We start from the raw sequence: 20,157 nt of genomic DNA, 5'->3' as shown, positions 1-20,157 counted from the left end.
AGCAACGGATATGGTGTGATACATAGAAGTAAGAGGGAACAACTGTCAAAATTGAAATGACAAAAAAAGGTTTTAATAAAGGCGCGTTGTTAGAAACCTGCATGCCACTGTACAACATAAACGTTACATAAATATACTAAGAAATATACAATTTTCTTTGTACAATATTTCTATAGTGGATTAAAAACTTTAAAGTTTGGTGAATGGGAGCCCCACCATAAATCAGTGTGACTCTGGCCACACCTAACACATGGCTACCCTGCCTCGTCTAACATATAGGAAAACATCTACAAAAAATGCTTTCATTTATTCCAAATTATAAACACTTAATTCTGATAACAGAAATCTACACATTTTTTTCATACGGTACCATACGAAAATGCACCTCCTTATAAACCTTCCGTTTTCCTTCTGCCTACATGGAATGGTCTTTTCCCTGCTCCTATGGGACAGAACAGCAACTTCTCAAGGAGATAGCAATCTTAAGTGCCAGGCCACATGTCTTTTATTATGCTGCCACAGGCTAAACAATTGGAACTTTTGACACCACGCCAGACTTCTTGGGGCAGGGAGGAACTGATAACAGTCAACAGTTGTACACTGGCTCAGTTACTGCTCACACATTAAGCCACGGGTCACGACAAAGGAAAATGCAGCTTTGTTATACCCTACATCCTTAAATCCCAACTTTTAAGTGTGCTGCCGCAGTCTCTAACAGAAGTACATTTAAGAAACAATTGCAACATTTCACACCACGCCACACTGCTTGGCACATCTTTCTTTCTTGAAGCACAAGGTGTGAATACATTTAAAACAGACTGAACTGATAGAATAGCCTAAAGGCAGCATTACGTTTTTAGCCAATTACAACGCAGCTTTCTAAAACAAGCATTTGCAAAGCAATATGTATCGCATTTGCGAGAGTTTAAGCTTTTAGCATTGTAAATGGCAATGCTTTTATTTATGTTTTAAATACCAAAAATAAATAAGAGGCATTTTCATATACAATGCCAAGAGCTCAAACTTGCGTAAGTGCGAGACCTATTGCATTGTAAATGCTTGTTACATTTGTCACCCCGAGTGGGACGGGAATGCTCAGACGTGAGTCCCGTGCTCTCCATGCCACTGGAATAAAGCTATCCTGGCTGAAGAGGGGTGAAACCCTGAAACCGGTCCTAGGATACTTATTCCAGTCCAGGGAGGACCTGGCTTGGCAGTTCGGGCTGGACTGTTCCTATGAGTCACAGGGTCAAGACTGATTTGCATATGGCTGGGTTCAAACTGGAATGGCATGGTGAGCAAAAAAACGATGGATTTAGGCCCAGATCTCTGTACTGGGGTGAATGTATGACATTGATCTGCATTCTGTCCTTCAACTGTTGTTTTTGCATTTTTCACCCCGAGTGGGACGGGTATTCTCAGACGTGAGTCCCGTGCTCTCCATGCCACTAGAATCAAGCTATCCTGGCTGAAGAGGAGTGAAACCCCGAAACCGGTCCTAGGATGCTTATTCCAGTCCAGGGAGGACCTGGCTTGGCAGTGCGGGCTGGAGTGTTCCCATGAGGCACAGGGTCAAGACTGATTTGCATATGGCTGGGTTCAAACTGGAATGGCATGGTGAGCAAAAAAACGATGGATTTAGGCCCAGATCTCTGTACTGGGGTGAATGTATGACATTGTTCTGCATTCTGACCATCTACTTTTGTTTTTGCATTTGTCACCCCGAGTGGGACGGGTATGCTCAGACGTGAGTCCCGTGCTCTCCATGCCACTGGAATCAAGCTGTCCGGGCTGAAGAGGGGTGAAACCCCGAATCCCGTCCTAGGATGCTTATTCCAGTCCAGGGAGGACCTGGCTTGGCAGTTCGGGCTGGACTGTACCCATGAGGCACAGGGTCAAGACTGATTTGCATATGGCTGGGTTCACACTGGAATGGAATGGTGAGCAAAAAATGGATGGATTTAGGCCCAGATCTCTGTACTGGGGTGAATGTATGACATTGTTCTGCATTCTGTCCATCAACTGTTGTTTTTGCATTTGTCACCCCGAGTGGGACGGGTATGCTCAGACGTGAGTCCCGTGCTCTCCATGCCACTGGAATCAAACTATTCTGGCTGAAGAGGGGTGAAACCCCGAAACTGGTCCTAGGATGCTTATTCCAGTCCAGGGAGGACCTGTCTTGGCAGTGCGAGCTGGACTGTTCTGATGAGGCACAGGGTCAAGACTGATTTGCATATGGCTGGGTTCAAACTGGAATTGCATGGTGAGCAAAAAACGATGGATTTAGGCCCAGATCTCTGTACTGGAGTGAATGTATGACATTGTTCTGCATTCTGACCATCTACTTTTGTTTTTGCATTTGTCACCCCGAGTGGGACGGGTATGCTCAGACGTGAGTCCCATGGTCTCCATGCCACTGGAATCAAGCTGTCCTGGCTGAAGAGGGCTGAAACCCCGAATCCGGTCCTAGGATGCTTATTCCAGTCCAGGGAGGACCTGGCTTGGCAGTTCGGGCTGGACGGTTCCCATGAGGCACAGGGTCAAGACTGATTTGCATATGGCTGGGTTCAAACTGGAATGGCATGTTGAGCAAAAAAACGATGGATTTAGGCCCAGATCTCTGTACTGGGGTGAATGTATGACATTGTTCTGCATTCTGTCCATCAACTGTTGTTTTTGCATTTGTCACCCCGAGTGGGATGGGAATGCTCAGACGTGAGTCCCGTGCTCTCCATGCCACTGGAATCAAGCTATCCTGGCTGAGGAGGGGTGAAACCCTGAAACCGGTCCTAGGATTTTTATTCCAGTCCAGGGAGGACCTGGCTTGGCAGTTTGGGCTGGACTGTTCCTATGAGTCACAGGGTCAAGACTGGGTTCAAACTGGGTTCAAACTGGAATGGCATGGTGAGCAAAAAAACGATGGATTTAGGCCCAGATCTCTGTACTGGGGTGAATGTATGACATTGTTCTGCATTTTGTCCATCAACTGTTGTTTTTGCATTTGTCACCCCGAGTGGGATCGGTATGCTCAGACGTGAGTCCCGTGCTCTCCATGCCACTGGAATCAAGCTATCCTGCCTGAAGAGGGGTGAAACCCCGAAACCGGTTCTAGGATGCTTATTCCAGTCCAGGGAGGACCTGGCTTGGCAGTTCGGGCTGGACTGTTCCCATGAGGCACAGGGTCAAGACTGATTTGCATATGGCTGGGTTCAAACTGGAATGGCATGGTGAGCAAAAAAACGATGGATTTAGGCCCAGATCTCTGTACTGGGGTGAATGTATGACATTGTTCTGCATTCTGTCCATCGACTGTTGTTTTTGCATTTGTCACCCCGAGTGGGACGGGTATGCTCAGACGTGAGTCCTGTGCTCTCTATGCCACTGGAATCAAGCTATCCTGGCTGAAGAGTGGTGAAACCCCGAAACCGGTCCTATGATGCTTATTCCAGTCCAGGGAGGACCTGGCTTGACAGTTCGGGCTGGACTGTTCCCATGAGGCACAGGGTCAAGACTGATTTGCATATGGCTGGGTTCAAACTGGAATGGAATGGTGAGCAAAAAATGGATGGATTTAGGCCCAGATCTCTGTACTGGGGTGAATGTATGACATTGTTCTGCATTCTGTCCATAAACTGTTGTTTTTGCATTTGTCACCCCGCGTGGGACGGGTATGCTCAGACGTGAGTCCTGTGCTCTCCATGCCACTGGAATCAAGCTGTCCTGGCTGAAGAGAGGTGAAACTCCGAATCCGGTCCTAGGATGATTATTCCAGTCCAGGGAGGTTCTGGCTTGGCAGTTCGGGCTGGACTGATCCCATGAGGCACAGGGTCAAGACTGATTTGCAGATGGCTGGGTTCAAACTGGAATGGCATGGTGAGCAAAAAAACGATGGATTTAGGCCCAGATCTCTGTACTGGGGTGAATGTATGACATTGTTCTGCATTCTGTCCATCAACTGTTGTTTTTGCATTTGTCACCCCGAGTGGGACGGGAATGCTCAGACGTGAGTCCCGTGCTCTCCATGCCACTGGAATCAAGCTATCCTGGCTGAAGAGGGGTGAAACCCCGAAACCGGTCCTAGGATGCTTATTCCAGTCCAGGGAGGACCTGGCTTGGCAGTTCAGGCTGGACTGTTCCTATGAGTCACAGGGTCAAGACTGATTTGCATATGGCTGGGTTCAAACTGGAATGGCATGGTGAGCAAAAAAACGATGGATTTAGGCCAAGATCTCTGTACTGGGGTGAATGTATGACATTGATCTGCATTCTGTCCATCAACTGTTGTTTTTGCATTTTTCACCCCGAGTGGGACGGGTATGCTCAGACGTGAGTCCCGTGCTCTCCATGCCACTAGAATCAAGCTATCCTGGCTGAAGAGGGGTGAAACCCCGAAACCGGTCCTAGGATGCTTATTCCAGTCCAGGGAGGACCTGGCTTGGCAGTTCAGGCTGGAGTGTTCCCATGAGGCACAGGGTCAAGACTGATTTGCATATGGCTGGGTTCAAACTGGAATGGCATGGTGAGCAAGAAAATGATGGATTTAGGCCCAGATCTCTGTACTGGGGTGAATGTATGACATTGTTCTGCATTCTGTCCATCAACTGTTGTTTTTGCATTTGTCACCCCGAGTGGGACGGGTATGCTCAGACGTGAGTCCTGTGCTCTCCATGTCACTGGAATCAAACTATTCTGGCTGAAGAGGGGTGAAACCCCGGAACTGGTCCTAGGATGCTTATTCTAGTCCAGGGAGGACCTGGCTTGGCAATGCGGGCTGGACTGTTCCCATGAGGCACAGGGTCAAGACTGATTTGCATATGGCTGGGTTCAAACTGGAATGGCATGGTGAGCAAAAAAACGATGGATTTAGGCCCAGATCTCTGTACTGGGGTGAATGTATGACATTGTTCTGCATTCTGACCATCTACTTTTGTTTTTGCATTTGTCACCCCGAGTGGGACGGGTATGCTCAGACGTGAGTCCCGTGCTCTCCATGCCACTGGAATCAAGCTGTCCTGGCTGAAGAGGGGTAAAACCCCGAATCCGGTCCTAGGATGCTTATTCCAGTCCAGGGAGGACCTGGCTTGGCAGTTCGGGCTGGACTGTTCCCATGAGGCACAGGGTCAAGAGTGATATGCATATGGCTGGGTTCAAACTGGAATGGCATGGTGAGCAAAAAAACGATGGATTTAGGGCCAGATCTCTGTACTGGGGTTAATGTATGAGATTGTTCTGCATTCTGTCCATCAACTGTTGTTTTTGCATTTGTCCCCCTGAGTGGGACGGGTATGCTCAGACGTGAGTCCCGTGCTCTCCATGCCTCTGGAATCAAACTATTCTGGCTGAAGAGGGGTGAAACCCCGAAACCGGTCCTAGGATGCTTATTCTAGTCCAGGGAGGACCTGGCTTGGCAGTGCGGGCTGGAGTGTTCCCATGAGGCACAGGGTCAAGACTGATTTGCATATGGCTGGGTTCAAACTGGAATGGCATGGTGAGCAAAAAAACGATGGATTTAGGCCCAGATCTCTGTACTGGGGTGAATGTATGACATTGTTATGCATTCTGAGCATCTACTTTTGTTTTTGCATTTGTCACCCCGAGTGGGACGGGTATGCTCAGACGTGAGTCCCGTGCTCGCCATGCCACTGGAATCAAGCTGTCCTGGCTGAAGAGGGGTGAAACCCCGAATCCGGTCCTAGGATGCTAATTCCAGTCCAGGGAGGACCTGGCTTGGCAGTTCGGGCTGGACTGTACCCATGAGGCACAGGGTCAAGACTGATTTGCATATGGCTGGGTTCAAACTGGAATGGAATGGTGAGCAAAAAATGGATGGATTTAGGCCCAGATCTCTGTACTGGGGTGAATGTATGACATTGTTCTGCATTCTGTCCATCAACTGTTGTTTTTGCATTTGTCACCCCGAGTGGGACGGGTATGCTCAGACGTGAGTCCCGTGCTCTCCATGCCACTGGAATCAAACTATTCTGGCTGAAGAGGGGTGAAACCCCGAAACAGGTCCTAGGATGCTTATTCCTTATTCCAGTCCAGGGAGGACCTGTCTTGGCAGTGCGAGCTGGACTGTTCCCATGAGGCACAGGGTCAAGACTGATTTGCATATGGCTGGGTTCAAACTGGAATGGCATGGTGAGCAAAAAAACGATGGATTTAGGCCCAGATCTCTGTACAGGGGTGAATGTATGACATTGTTCTGCATTCTGACCATCTACTTTTGTTTTTGCATTTGTCACCCCGAGTGGGACGGGTATGCTCAGACGTGAGTCCCGTGGTCTCCATGCCACTGGAATCAAGCTGTCCTGGCTGAAGAGGGGTGAAACCCCGAATCCGGTCCTAGGATGCTTATTCCAGTCCAGGGAGGACCTGGCTTGGCAGTTCGGGCTGGAGTGTTCCCATGAGGCACAGGGTCAAGAGTGATATGCATATGGCTGGGTTCAAACTGGAATGGCATGGTGAGCAAAAAAACGATAGATTTAGGCCCAGATCTCTGTACTGGGGTGAATATATGACATTGTTCTGCATTCTGACCATCTACTTTTGTTTTTGTATTTGTCCCCCCGCGTGGGACGGGTATGCTCAGACGTGAGTCCCGTGCTCTCCATGCCACTGGAATCAAGCTGTCCTGGCTGAAGAGTGGGTGAAACCCCGAATCCGGTCCTAGGATGCTTATTCCAGTCCAGGGAGGACCTGGCTTGGCAGTTCGGGCTGGACTGTACCCATGAGGCACAGGGTCAAGACTGATTTGCATATGGCTGGGTTCAAACTGGAATGGAATGGTGAGCAAAAAATGGATGGATTTAGGCCCAGATCTCTGTACTGGGGTGAATGTATGACATTGTTCTGCATTCTGTCCATCAACTGTTGTTTTTGCATTTTTCACCCCGAGTGGGACGGGTATGCTCAGACGTGAGTCCCGTGCTCTCCATGCCTCTGGAATCAAACTATTCTGGCTGAAGAGGGGTGAAACCCCGAAACCGGTCCTAGGATGCTTATTCCAGTCCAGGGAGGACCTGGCTTGGCAGTGCGGGCTGGAGTGTTCCCATGAGGCACAGGGTCAAGACTGATTTGCATATGGCTGGGTTCAAACTGGAATGGCATGGTGAGCGAAAAAACGATGGATTTAGGCCCAGATCTCTGTACTGGGGTGAATATATGACATTGTTCTGCATTCTGACCATCTACTTTTGTTTTTGTATTTGTCACCCCGCGTGGGACGGGTATGCTCAGACGTGAGTCCCGTGCTCTCCATGCCACTGGAATCAAGCTGTCCTGGCTGAAGAGTGGGTGAAACCCCGAATCCGGTCCTAGGATGCTTATTCCAGTCCAGGGAGGACCTGGCTTGGCAGTTCGGGCTGGACTGTACCCATGAGGCACAGGGTCAAGACTGATTTGCATATGGCTGGGTTCAAACTGGAATGGAATGGTGAGCAAAAAATGGATGGATTTAGGCCCAGATCTCTGTACTGGGGTGAATGTATGACATTGTTCTGCATTCTGTCCATCAACTGTTGTTTTTGCATTTTTCACCCCGAGTGGGACGGGTATGCTCAGACGTGAGTCCCGTGCTCTCCATGCCTCTGGAATCAAACTATTCTGGCTGAAGAGGGGTGAAACCCCGAAACCGGTCCTAGGATGCTTATTCCAGTCCAGGGAGGACCTGGCTTGGCAGTGCGGGCTGGAGTGTTCCCATGAGGCACAGGGTCAAGACTGATTTGCATATGGCTGGGTTCAAACTGGAATGGCATGGTGAGCGAAAAAACGATGGATTTAGGCCCAGATCTCTGTACTGGGGTGAATATATGACATTGTTCTGCATTCTGACCATCTACTTTTGTTTTTGTATTTGTCACCCCGCGTGGGACGGGTATGCTCAGACGTGAGTCCCGTGCTCTCCATGCCACTGGAATCAAGCTGTCCTGGCTGAAGAGTGGGTGAAACCCCGAATCCGGTCCTAGGATGCTTATTCCAGTCCAGGGAGGACCTGGCTTGGCAGTTCGGGCTGGACTGTACCCATGAGGCACAGGGTCAAGACTGATTTGCATATGGCTGGGTTCAAACTGGAATGGAATGGTGAGCAAAAAATGGATGGATTTAGGCCCAGATCTCTGTACTGGGGTGAATGTATGACATTGTTCTGCATTCTGTCCATCAACTGTTGTTTTTGCATTTGTCACCCCGAGTGGGACGGGTATGCTCAGACGTGAGTCCCGTGCTCTCCATGCCACTGGAATCAAACTATTCTAGCTGAAGAGGGGTGAAACCCCGAAACTGGTCCTAGGATGCTTATTCCAGTCCAGGGAGGACCTGTCTTGGCAGTGCGAGCTGGACTGTTCCCATGAGGCACAGGGTCAAGACTGATTTGCATATGGCTGGGTTCAAACTGGAATGGCATGGTGAGCAAAAAAACGATGGATTTAGGCCCAGATCTCTGTACTGGGGTGAATGTATGACATTGTTCTGCATTCTGACCATCTACTTTTGTTTTTGCATTTGTCACCCCGAGTGGGACGGGTATGCTCAGACGTGAGTCCCGTGGTCTCCATGCCACTGGAATCAAGCTGTCCTGGCTGAAGAGGGGTGAAACCCCGAATCCGGTCCTAGGATGCTTATTCCAGTCCAGGGAGGACCTGGCTTGGCAGTTCGGGCTGGACTGTTCCCATGAGGCACAGGGTCAAGACTGATTTGCATATGGCTGTGTTCAAACTGGAATGGCATGGTGAGCAAAAAAACGATGGATTTAGGCCCAGATCTCTGTACTGGGGTGAATGTATGACATTGTTCTGCATTCTGTCCATCAACTGTTGTTTTTGCATTTGTCACCCCGAGTGGGATGGGAATGCTCAGACGTGAGTCCCGTGCTCTCCATGCCACTGGAATCAAGCTATCCTGGCTGAAGAGGGGTGAAACCCCGAAACCGGTCCTAGGATGCTTATTCCAGTCCAGGGAGGACCTGTCTTGGCAGTGTAGGCTGGACTGTTCCCATGAGGCACAGGGTCAAGACTGATTTGCATATGGCTGGGTTCAAACTGGAATGGTATGGTGAGCAAAAAAACGATGGATTTAGGCCCAGATCTCTGTACTGGGGTGAATGTATGACATTGTTCTGCATTCTGTCCATCAACTGTTGTTTTTGCATTTGTCACCCCGAGTGGGATGGGAATGCTCAGACGTGAGTCCCGTGCTCTCCATGCCACTGGAATCAAGCTATCCTGGCTGAAGAGGGGTGAAACCCCGAAACCGGTCCTAGGATGCTTATTCCAGTCCAGGGAGGACCTGTCTTGGCAGTGCAGGCTGGACTGTTCCCATGAGGCACAGGGTCAAGACTGATTTGCATATGGCTGGGTTCAAACTGGAATGGCATGGTGAGCAAAAAAACGATGGATTTAGGCCCAGATCTCTGTACTGGGGTGAATGTATGACATTGTTCTGCATTCTGACCATCTACTTTTGTTTTTGCATTTGTCACCCCGAGTGGGACGGGTATGCTCAGACGTGAGTCCTGTGCTCTCCATGCCACTGGAATCAAGCTGTCCTGGCTGAAGAGGGGTGAAACCCCGAATCCGGTCCTAGGATGTTTATTCCAGTCCAGGGAGGACCTGGCTTGGCAGTTCGGGCTGGACTGTTCCCATGAGGCACAGGGTCAAGACTGATTTGCATATGGCTAGGTTCAAACTGGAATGGCATGGTGAGCAAAACAACGATGGATTTAGGCCCAGATCTCTGTACTGGGGTGAATGAATGACATTGTTCTGCATTCTGTTCATCAACTGTTGTTTTTACATTTGTCACCCCGAGTGGGACGGGAATGCTCAGACGTGAGTCCCGTGCTCTCCATGCCACTGGAATAAAGCTATCCTGACTGAAGAGGGGTGAAACCCTGAAACCGGTCCTAGGATACTTATTCCAGTCCAGGGAGGACCTGGCTTGGCAGTTCGGGCTGGACTGTTCCTATGAGTCACAGGGTCAAGACTGATTTGCATATGGCTGGGTTCAAACTGGAATGGCATGGTGAGCAAAAAAACGATGGATTTAGGCCCAGATCTCTGTACTGGGGTGAATGTATGACATTGATCTGCATTCTGTCCATCAACTGTTGTTTTTGCATTTTTCACCCCGAGTGGGACGGGTATGCTCAGACGTGAGTCCCGTGCTCTCCATGCCACTAGAATCAAGCTATCCTGGCTGAAGAGGGGTGAAACCCCAAAACCGGTCCTAGGATGCTTATTCCAGTCCAGGGAGGACCTGGCTTGGCAGTTCGGGCTGGAGTGTTCCCATGAGGCACAGGGTCAAGACTGATTTGCATATGGCTGGGTTCAAACTGGAATGGCATGGTGAGCAAAAAAACGATGGATTTAGGCCCAGATCTCTGTACTGGGGTGAATGTATGACATTGATCTGCATTCTGTCCATCAACTGTTGTTTTTGCATTTTTCACCCCGAGTGGGACGGGTATGCTCAGACGTGTGTCCCGTGCTCTCCATGCCTCTGGAATCAAACTATTCTGGCTGAAGAGGGGTGAAACCCCGAAACCGGTCCTAGGATGCTTATTCCAGTCCAGGGAGGACCTGGCTTGGCAGTGCGGGCTGGAGTGTTCCCATGAGGCACAGGGTCAAGACTGATTTGCATATGGCTGGGTTCAAACTGGAATGGCATGGTGAGCGAAAAAACGATGGATTTAGGCCCAGATCTCTGTACTGGGGTGAATATATGACATTGTTCTGCATTCTGACCATCTACTTTTGTTTTTGTATTTGTCACCCCGCGTGGGACGGGTATGCTCAGACGTGAGTCCCGTGCTCTCCATGCCACTGGAATCAAGCTGTCCTGGCTGAAGAGTGGGTGAAACCCCGAATCCGGTCCTCGGATGCTTATTCCAGTCCAGGGAGGACCTGGCTTGGCAGTTCGGGCTGGACTGTACCCATGAGGCACAGGGTCAAGACTGATTTGCATATGGCTGGGTTCAAACTGGAATGGAATGGTGAGCAAAAAATGGATGGATTTAGGCCCAGATCTCTGTACTGGGGTGAATGTATGACATTGTTCTGCATTCTGTCCATCAACTGTTGTTTTTGCATTTGTCACCCCGAGTGGGACGGGTATGCTCAGACGTGAGTCCCGTGCTCTCCATGCCACTGGAATCAAACTATTCTAGCTGAAGAGGGGTGAAACCCCGAAACTGGTCCTAGGATGCTTATTCCAGTCCAGGGAGGACCTGTCTTGGCAGTGCGAGCTGGACTGTTCCCATGAGGCACAGGGTCAAGACTGATTTGCATATGGCTGGGTTCAAACTGGAATGGCATGGTGAGCAAAAAAACGATGGATTTAGGCCCAGATCTCTGTACTGGGGTGAATGTATGACATTGTTCTGCATTCTGACCATCTACTTTTGTTTTTGCATTTGTCACCCCGAGTGGGACGGGTATGCTCAGACGTGAGTCCCGTGGTCTCCATGCCACTGGAATCAAGCTGTCCTGGCTGAAGAGGGGTGAAACCCCGAATCCGGTCCTAGGATGCTTATTCCAGTCCAGGGAGGACCTGGCTTGACAGTTCGGGCTGGACTGTTCCCATGAGGCACAGGGTCAAGACTGATTTGCATATGGCTGTGTTCAAACTGGAATGGCATGGTGAGCAAAAAAACGATGGATTTAGGCCCAGATCTCTGTACTGGGGTGAATGTATGACATTGTTCTGCATTCTGTCCATCAACTGTTGTTTTTGCATTTGTCACCCCGAGTGGGATGGGAATGCTCAGACGTGAGTCCCGTGCTCTCCATGCCACTGGAATCAAGCTATCCTGGCTGAAGAGGGGTGAAACCCCGAAACCGGTCCTAGGATGCTTATTCCAGTCCAGGGAGGACCTGTCTTGGCAGTGTAGGCTGGACTGTTCCCATGAGGCACAGGGTCAAGACTGATTTGCATATGGCTGGGTTCAAACTGGAATGGCATGGTGAGCAAAAAAACGATGGATTTAGGCCCAGATCTCTGTACTGGGGTGAATGTATGACATTGTTCTGCATTCTGTCCATCAACTGTTGTTTTTGCATTTGTCACCCCGAGTGGGATGGGAATGCTCAGACGTGAGTCCCGTGCTCTCCATGCCACTGGAATCAAGCTATCCTGGCTGAAGAGGGGTGAAACCCCGAAACCGGTCCTAGGATGCTTATTCCAGTCCAGGGAGGACCTGTCTTGGCAGTGCAGGCTGGACTGTTCCCATGAGGCACAGGGTCAAGACTGATTTGCATATGGCTGGGTTCAAACTGGAATGGCATGGTGAGCAAAAAAACGATGGATTTAGGCCCAGATCTCTGTACTGGGGTGAATGTATGACATTGTTCTGCATTCTGACCATCTACTTTTGTTTTTGCATTTGTCACCCCGAGTGGGACGGGTATGCTCAGACGTGAGTCCTGTGCTCTCCATGCCACTGGAATCAAGCTGTCCTGGCTGAAGAGGGGTGAAACCCCGAATCCGGTCCTAGGATGTTTATTCCAGTCCAGGGAGGACCTGGCTTGGCAGTTCGGGCTGGACTGTTCCCATGAGGCACAGGGTCAAGACTGATTTGCATATGGCTGGGTTCAAACTGGAATGGCATGGTGAGCAAAAAAACGATGGATTTAGGCCCAGATCTCTGTACTGGGGTGAATGAATGACATTGTTCTGCATTCTGTTCATCAACTGTTGTTTTTACATTTGTCACCCCGAGTGGGACGGGAATGCTCAGACGTGAGTCCCGTGCTCTCCATGCCACTGGAATAAAGCTATCCTGGCTGAAGAGGGGTGAAACCCTGAAACCGGTCCTAGGATACTTATTCCAGTCCAGGGAGGACCTGGCTTGGCAGTTCGGGCTGGACTGTTCCTATGAGTCACAGGGTCAAGACTGATTTGCATATGGCTGGGTTCAAACTGGAATGGCATGGTGAGCAAAAAAACGATGGATTTAGGCCCAGATCTCTGTACTGGGGTGAATGTATGACATTGATCTGCATTCTGTCCTTCAACTGTTGTTTTTGCATTTTTCACCCCGAGTGGGACGGGTATTCTCAGACGTGAGTCCCGTGCTCTCCATGCCACTAGAATCAAGCTATCCTGGCTGAAGAGGAGTGAAACCCCGAAACCGGTCCTAGGATGCTTATTCCAGTCCAGGGAGGACCTGGCTTGGCAGTGCGGGCTGGAGTGTTCCCATGAGGCACAGGGTCAAGACTGATTTGCATATGGCTGGGTTCAAACTGGAATGGCATGGTGAGCAAAAAAACGATGGATTTAGGCCCAGATCTCTGTACTGGGGTGAATGTATGACATTGTTCTGCATTCTGACCATCTACTTTTGTTTTTGCATTTGTCACCCCGAGTGGGACGGGTATGCTCAGACGTGAGTCCCATGGTCTCCATGCCACTGGAATCAAGCTGTCCTGGCTGAAGAGGGCTGAAACCCCGAATCCGGTCCTAGGATGCTTATTCCAGTCCAGGGAGGACCTGGCTTGGCAGTTCGGGCTGGACGGTTCCCATGAGGCACAGGGTCAAGACTGATTTGCATATGGCTGGGTTCAAACTGGAATGGCATGTTGAGCAAAAAAACGATGGATTTAGGCCCAGATCTCTGTACTGGGGTGAATGTATGACATTGTTCTGCATTCTGTCCATCAACTGTTGTTTTTGCATTTGTCACCCCGAGTGGGATGGGAATGCTCAGACGTGAGTCCCGTGCTCTCCATGCCACTGGAATCAAGCTATCCTGGCTGAGGAGGGGTGAAACCCTGAAACCGGTCCTAGGATTTTTATTCCAGTCCAGGGAGGACCTGGCTTGGCAGTTTGGGCTGGACTGTTCCTATGAGTCACAGGGTCAAGACTGGGTTCAAACTGGGTTCAAACTGGAATGGCATGGTGAGCAAAAAAACGATGGATTTAGGCCCAGATCTCTGTACTGGGGTGAATGTATGACATTGTTCTGCATTTTGTCCATCAACTGTTGTTTTTGCATTTGTCACCCCGAGTGGGATCGGTATGCTCAGACGTGAGTCCCGTGCTCTCCATGCCACTGGAATCAAGCTATCCTGCCTGAAGAGGGGTGAAACCCCGAAACCGGTTCTAGGATGCTTATTCCAGTCCAGGGAGGACCTGGCTTGGCAGTTCGGGCTGGACTGTTCCCATGAGGCACAGGGTCAAGACTGATTTGCATATGGCTGGGTTCAAACTGGAATGGCATGGTGAGCAAAAAAACGATGGATTTAGGCCCAGATCTCTGTACTGGGGTGAATGTATGACATTGTTCTGCATTCTGTCCATCGACTGTTGTTTTTGCATTTGTCACCCCGAGTGGGACGGGTATGCTCAGACGTGAGTCCTGTGCTCTCTATGCCACTGGAATCAAGCTATCCTGGCTGAAGAGTGGTGAAACCCCGAAACCGGTCCTAGGATGCTTATTCCAGTCCAGGGAGGACCTGGCTTGACAGTTCGGGCTGGACTGTTCCCATGAGGCACAGGGTCAAGACTGATTTGCATATGGCTGGGTTCAAACTGGAATGGAATGGTGAGCAAAAAATGGATGGATTTAGGCCCAGATCTCTGTACTGGGGTGAATGTATGACATTGTTCTGCATTCTGTCCATAAACTGTTGTTTTTGCATTTGTCACCCCGCGTGGGACGGGTATGCTCAGACGTGAGTCCTGTGCTCTCCATGCCACTGGAATCAAGCTGTCCTGGCTGAAGAGGGGTGAAACTCCGAATCCGGTCCTAGGATGATTATTCCAGTCCAGGGAGGTTCTGGCTTGGCAGTTCGGGCTGGACTGTTCCCATGAGGCACAGGGTCAAGACTGATTTGCAGATGGCTGGGTTCAAACTGGAATGGCATGGTGAGCAAAAAAACGATGGATTTAGGCCCAGATCTCTGTACTGGGGTGAATGTATGACATTGTTCTGCATTCTGTCCATCAACTGTTGTTTTTGCATTTGTCACCCCGAGTGGGACGGGAATGCTCAGACGTGAGTCCCGTGCTCTCCATGCCACTGGAATCAAGCTATCCTGGCTGAAGAGGGGTGAAACCCCGAAACCGGTCCTAGGATGCTTATTCCAGTCCAGGGAGGACCTGGCTTGGCAGTTCAGGCTGGACTGTTCCTATGAGTCACAGGGTCAAGACTGATTTGCATATGGCTGGGTTCAAACTGGAATGGCATGGTGAGCAAAAAAACGATGGATTTAGGCCAAGATCTCTGTACTGGGGTGAATGTATGACATTGATCTGCATTCTGTCCATCAACTGTTGTTTTTGCATTTTTCACCCCGAGTGGGACGGGTATGCTCAGACGTGAGTCCCGTGCTCCCCATGCCACTAGAATCAAGCTATCCTGGCTGAAGAGGGGTGAAACCCCGAAACCGGTCCTAGGATGCTTATTCCAGTCCAGGGAGGACCTGGCTTGGCAGTTCAGGCTGGAGTGTTCCCATGAGGCACAGGGTCAAGACTGATTTGCATATGGCTGGGTTCAAACTGGAATGGCATGGTGAGCAAGAAAATGATGGATTTAGGCCCAGATCTCTGTACTGGGGTGAATGTATGACATTGTTCTGCATTCTGTCCATCAACTGTTGTTTTTGCATTTGTCACCCCGAGTGGGACGGGTATGCTCAGACGTGAGTCCTGTGCTCTCCATGACACTGGAATCAAACTATTCTGGCTGAAGAGGGGTGAAACCCCGGAACTGGTCCTAGGATGCTTATTCTAGTCCAGGGAGGACCTGGCTTGGCAATGCGGGCTGGACTGTTCCCATGAGGCACAGGGTCAAGACTGATTTGCATATGGCTGGGTTCAAACTGGAATGGCATGGTAAGCAAAAAAAAGATGGATTTAGGCCCAGATCTCTGTACTGGGGTGAATGTATGACATTGTTCTGCATTCTGACCATCTACTTTTGTTTTTGCATTTGTCACCCCGAGTGGGACGGGTATGCTCAGACGTGAGTCCCGTGCTCTCCATGCCACTGGAATCAAGCTGTCCTGGCTGAAGAGGGGTAAAACCCCGAATCCGGTCCTAGGATGCTTATTCCAGTCCAGGGAGGACCTGGCTTGGCAGTTCGGGCTGGACTGTTCCCATGAGGCACAGGGTCAAGAGTGATATGCATATGGCTGGGTTCAAACTGGAATGGCATGGTGAGCAAAAAAACGATGGATTTAGGGCCAGATCTCTGTACTGGGGTTAATGTATGAGATTGTTCTGCATTCTGTCCATCAACTGTTGTTTTTGCATTTGTCCCCCTGAGAAGGACGGGTATGCTCAGACGTGAGTCCCGTGCTCTCCATGCCTCTGGAATCAAACTATTCTGGCTGAAGAGGGGTGAAACCCCGAAACCGGTCCTAGGATGCTTATTCTAGTCCAGGGAGGACCTGGCTTGGCAGTGCGGGCTGGAGTGTTCCCATGAGGCACAGGGTCAAGACTGATTTGCATATGGCTGGGTTCAAACTGGAATGGCATGGTGAGCAAAAAAACGATGGATTAAGGCCCAGATCTCTGTACTGGGGTGAATGTATGACATTGTTCTGCATTCTGACCATCTACTTTTGTTTTTGCATTTGTCACCCCGAGTGGGACGGGTATGCTCAGACGTGAGTCCCGTGCTCTCCATGCCACTGGAATCAAGCTGTCCTGGCTGAAGAGGGGTGAAACCCCGAATCCGGTCCTAGGATGCTAATTCCAGTCCAGGGAGGACCTGGCTTGGCAGTTCGGGCTGGACTGTACCCATGAGGCACAGGGTCAAGACTGATTTGCATATGGCTGGGTTCAAACTGGAATGGAATGGTGAGCAAAAAATGGATGGATTTAGGCCCAGATCTCTGTACTGGGGTGAATGTATGACATTGTTCTGCATTCTGTCCATCAACTGTTGTTTTTGCATTTGTCACCCCGAGTGGGACGGGTATGCTCAGACGTGAGTCCCGTGCTCTCCATGCCACTGGAATCAAACTATTCTGGCTGAAGAGGGGTGAAACCCCGAAACTGGTCCTAGGATGCTTATTCCTTATTCCTTTCCAGGGAGGACCTGTCTTGGCAGTGCGAGCTGGACTGTTCCCATGAGGCACAGGGTCAAGACTGATTTGCATATGGCTGGGTTCAAACTGGAATGGCATGGTGAGCAAAAAAACGATGGATTTAGGCCCAGATCTCTGTACAGGGGTGAATGTATGACATTGTTCTGCATTCTGACCATCTACTTTTGTTTTTGCATTTGTCACCCCGAGTGGGACGGGTATGCTCAGACGTGAGTCCCGTGGTCTCCATGCCACTGGAATCAAGCTGTCCTGGCTGAAGAGGGGTGAAACCCCGAATCCGGTCCTAGGATGCTTATTCCAGTCCAGGGAGGACCTGGCTTGGCAGTGCGAGCTGGACTGTTCCGATGAGGCACAGGGTCAAGACTGATTTGCATATGGCTGTGTTCAAACTGGAATGGCATGGTGAGCAAAAAAACGATGGATTTAGGCCCAGATCTCTGTACTGGGGTGAATGTATGACATTGTTCTGCATTCTGTCCATCAACTGTTGTTTTTGCATTTGTCACCCCGAGTGGGATGGGAAAGCTCAGACGTGAGTCCCGTGCTCTCCATGCCACTGGAATCAAGCTATCCTGGCTGAAGAGGGGTGAAACCCCGAAACCGGTCCTAGGATGCTTATTCCAGTCCAGGGAGGACCTGGCTTGGCAGTTCAGGCTGGAGTGTTCCCATGAGGCACAGGGTCAAGACTGATTTGCATATGGCTGGGTTCAAACTGGAATGGCATGGTGAGCAAGAAAATGATGGATTTAGGCCCAGATCTCTGTACTGGGGTGAATGTATGACATTGTTCTGCATTCTGTCCATCAACTGTTGTTTTTGCATTTGTCACCCCGAGTGGGACGGGTATGCTCAGACGTGAGTCCTGTGCTCTCCATGTCACTGGAATCAAACTATTCTGGCTGAAGAGGGGTGAAACCCCGGAACTGGTCCTAGGATGCTTATTCTAGTCCAGGGAGGACCTGGCTTGGCAATGCGGGCTGGACTGTTCCCATGAGGCACAGGGTCAAGACTGATTTGCATATGGCTGGGTTCAAACTGGAATGGCATGGTGAGCAAAAAAACGATGGATTTAGGCCCAGATCTCTGTACTGGGGTGAATGTATGACATTGTTCTGCATTCTGACCATCTACTTTTGTTTTTGCATTTGTCACCCCGAGTGGGACGGGTATGCTCAGACGTGAGTCCCGTGCTCTCCATGCCACTGGAATCAAGCTGTCCTGGCTGAAGAGGGGTAAAACCCCGAATCCGGTCCTAGGATGCTTATTCCAGTCCAGGGAGGACCTGGCTTGGCAGTTCGGGCTGGACTGTTCCCATGAGGCACAGGGTCAAGAGTGATATGCATATGGCTGGGTTCAAACTGGAATGGCATGGTGAGCAAAAAAACGATGGATTTAGGGCCAGATCTCTGTACTGGGGTTAATGTATGAGATTGTTCTGCATTCTGTCCATCAACTGTTGTTTTTGCATTTGTCCCCCTGAGTGGGACGGGTATGCTCAGACGTGAGTCCCGTGCTCTCCATGCCTCTGGAATCAAACTATTCTGGCTGAAGAGGGGTGAAACCCCGAAACCGGTCCTAGGATGCTTATTCTAGTCCAGGGAGGACCTGGCTTGGCAGTGCGGGCTGGAGTGTTCCCATGAGGCACAGGGTCAAGACTGATTTGCATATGGCTGGGTTCAAACTGGAATGGCATGGTGAGCAAAAAAACGATGGATTTAGGCCCAGATCTCTGTACTGGGGTGAATGTATGACATTGTTCTGCATTCTGACCATCTACTTTTGTTTTTGCATTTGTCACCCCGAGTGGGACGGGTATGCTCAGACGTGAGTCCCGTGCTCTCCATGCCACTGGAATCAAGCTGTCCTGGCTGAAGAGGGGTGAAACCCCGAATCCGGTCCTAGGATGCTAATTCCAGTCCAGGGAGGACCTGGCTTGGCAGTTCGGGCTGGACTGTACCCATGAGGCACAGGGTCAAGACTGATTTGCATATGGCTGGGTTCAAACTGGAATGGAATGGTGAGCAAAAAATGGATGGATTTAGGCCCAGATCTCTGTACTGGGGTGAATGTATGACATTGTTCTGCATTCTGTCCATCAACTGTTGTTTTTGCATTTGTCACCCCGAGTGGGACGGGTATGCTCAGACGTGAGTCCCGTGCTCTCCATGCCACTGGAATCAAACTATTCTGGCTGAAGAGGGGTGAAACCCCGAAACTGGTCCTAGGATGCTTATTCCTTATTCCAGTCCAGGGAGGACCTGTCTTGGCAGTGCGAGCTGGACTGTTCCCATGAGGCACAGGGTCAAGACTGATTTGCATATGGCTGGGTTCAAACTGGAATGGCATGGTGAGCAAAAAACGATGGATTTAGGCCCAGATCTCTGTACTGGGGTGAATGTATGACATTGTTCTGCATTCTGACCATCTACTTTCGTTTTTGCATTTGTCACCCCGAGTGGGACGGGTATGCTCAGACGTGAGTCCCGTGCTCTCCATGCCACTGGAATCAAGCTGTCCTGGCTGAAGAGGGGTAAAACCCCGAATCCGGTCCTAGGATGCTTATTCCAGTCCAGGGAGGACCTGGCTTGGCAGTTCGGGCTGGACTGTTCCCATGAGGCACAGGGTCAAGAGTGATATGCATATGGCTGGGTTCAAACTGGAATGGCATGGTGAGCAAAAAAACGATGGATTTAGGGCCAGATCTCTGTACTGGGGTTAATGTATGAGATTGTTCTGCATTCTGTCCATCAACTGTTGTTTTTGCATTTGTCCCCCTGAGAAGGACGGGTATGCTCAGACGTGAGTCCCGTGCTCTCCATGCCTCTGGAATCAAACTATTCTGGCTGAAGAGGGGTGAAACCCCGAAACCGGTCCTAGGATGCTTATTCTAGTCCAGGGAGGACCTGGCTTGGCAGTGCGGGCTGGAGTGTTCCCATGAGGCACAGGGTCAAGACTGATTTGCATATGGCTGGGTTCAAACTGGAATGGCATGGTGAGCAAAAAAACGATGGATTAAGGCCCAGATCTCTGTACTGGGGTGAATGTATGACATTGTTCTGCATTCTGACCATCTACTTTTGTTTTTGCATTTGTCACCCCGAGTGGG

Source organism: Triturus cristatus, chromosome 1_1 (assembly GCF_964204655.1).
Source record: "Triturus cristatus chromosome 1_1, aTriCri1.1, whole genome shotgun sequence".
Taxonomy (NCBI): Eukaryota; Metazoa; Chordata; class Amphibia; order Caudata; family Salamandridae; genus Triturus; species Triturus cristatus.
The sequence above is the reverse complement of the archived record's forward strand: the minus strand, read 5'-3'. Positions refer to the sequence as shown.